This window comes from Dendroctonus ponderosae, unplaced genomic scaffold (assembly GCF_020466585.1).
Source record: "Dendroctonus ponderosae isolate FM_Combo_2020 unplaced genomic scaffold, Dpon_F_20191213v2 Dpon_F_20191213_10, whole genome shotgun sequence".
Classification (NCBI taxonomy): Eukaryota; Metazoa; Arthropoda; class Insecta; order Coleoptera; family Curculionidae; genus Dendroctonus; species Dendroctonus ponderosae.
This window is the reverse complement of record NW_026017111.1, coordinates 670,333-672,439: the sequence shown is the minus strand read 5'-3', so window position 1 is coordinate 672,439 and position 2,107 is coordinate 670,333.

Below are 2,107 nucleotides of genomic sequence, written 5' to 3'. Positions count from 1 at the left end.
ACCTAAGCAATATTTCCCGATTTTTCCGGATTTTCGCAAATATCTGGCCAAGAGCGAAAAATATGAGGGTAGTCCTACGGACCTTTTGAGCAAGGCGTCTTGACTAGCTGCCTCAAAAATCCTAACCTCTAAAAATATAGCAGCAAATATCGCTCTCTACTTGGGCGTTTTAATGAACGAAAAATCAGTGAAGAGCGATTCGGAATAGAATAGAATCCTCGTGCCCGATTGATATGTGGTGCGTTTAATGCAAACAAATGACAAAACAAACTGACGATTATGGGGGGGCCGATCCGACAGCGGCTTCCCGGTAAACGATCGAGGAAATGAAATAAAATAAAATTTCGCTGTAAATCAGATCAAAAGTGATGTGAACGTTTTAAATCCCTCCAGTGAATCGGGCGATTGCTTTTTGATATATGGGCGATATGCGAGGAGCTCGTTGCGTATAAATGGCCCGATATTAGGGGAACGCTCGATAGGGCTCAAGAAACGATTCTTCGCTAATCAGGTGCCTTTTTCCGTTACTTTATTGGAGCCCTAAATTACAGACTGTTTATCGGCAAATGGGGGGCCCAGTTGTGTCCGAATCGGACCAGCGATCACTTTCCAACCTTAACTCTATTCAGGCATGTTCATCCACTCTGGATCGTTTTTGAGTGTTTTGCTCGCAAGAACAACTGCCGTGGGATCCTTCAGGTTGTAATATCGGCTTGCTCGATTAAATATTTGATTAGCCGAATTGCGTAAAACCCACTCGACATTTCCGGGGTAAAATGCAAACCGATACGCGGATAATCTTTGATTAATTTCTGTTAGTTGGGATCGATTTGCGCATTAGATCCAATGAATCTCGATGGAATGGGATCCGCTTTGGTTAATTTCAGCCCACACATTGACTAATCGCAGTAATTTGCCTTTGTAAAATTGTCGCGATCCCCTTAAGACACTTTCTACAAGTAAGTAAGAGGAAAGACTTGTTGATTTACTCCAGCGAGTTTCATCTCAGTGAGAATGTCGACCAAAAATACCGGGTTTGAAAAAGTTGTTTCCGAAACTGTTTAAAAACAACCCTTGGAGCCCGTAAGGAGAAATATGTTTCACCCAGACCGGTTTTGCCAGAAAATCCTAACCACTAAAGCGATAGAAGCCAAAATAAGACAACGTGAAAAGTGATCTGTCGGGTAAAGTTCGGAGGACTTTTCAGTGGTGATTTTTTCTGTTTAGAGCAGCAACAACATGTCCAACCTCTAAAGAGACAAACTTTTGGCTCACAATTCGAGAATAGCTTGAGCTGTGAAACTCCAGGGTTCATTGCCGGATAGAGCGTTAAAATACGCCCATTTTCATATAAAACATCCACTTAGAAATGTGTTTAGTTTTGGCGCAAAATGCGTAAAAAGAAAAATCAACGCGGATTTAAAAACCTCTCTTAGCTTTCGGCGCATATTTAGGACTCATTGCCGTGTAAAGCAACAAAATAAGCACTTTTACAAAACATGGAAAACTAAATTTAAACGGCAATTTATATTTATGTATTTTTTAATTTTTTTATTTTTTGGAAAAGGAACAGAATGAAGAACCGCTTTTATCTATAAATATCGAAAATATCTGCTGAGTCCTAATAATCATTCGGATAAAGCGTCTTGAGATCTATCTTTTCTTCGCAGACCACTTCTTGAAACTGTTTTGAGTGGAAAATCACAGTTTTGCGCTTAAAAATTGAACTTGAGTGCTCAAAATTGTCTAGTTGAAAAGTTTAACAGTCTTTGAATAAATACATCTAAAAGTGTCGAAAGTAACTGGCAAACTGAGGCCTGCAGAAACAACCGTTAAGTAGTTGAAATTAAAAGAAAACAGCTTGATGATGGCTGAGAATCGAAACTTTTCCCTCATATAGAACACACTTTGCCCTACTAAATGCGTCCAAAAGTGAATATCTAACTTTACTTGTTTTTGAAAAAATAAATGCCATACCGAGGCCTCCATTAACAGCCACAAAATTTAATTGTAAATTGCAGACTGCAGGATCAACAGCAAAATTATATTGAAAATTGAAAAAATCTCGAAATTAGCCTGATGATGACTGAAAATCAAAACTTTTTGC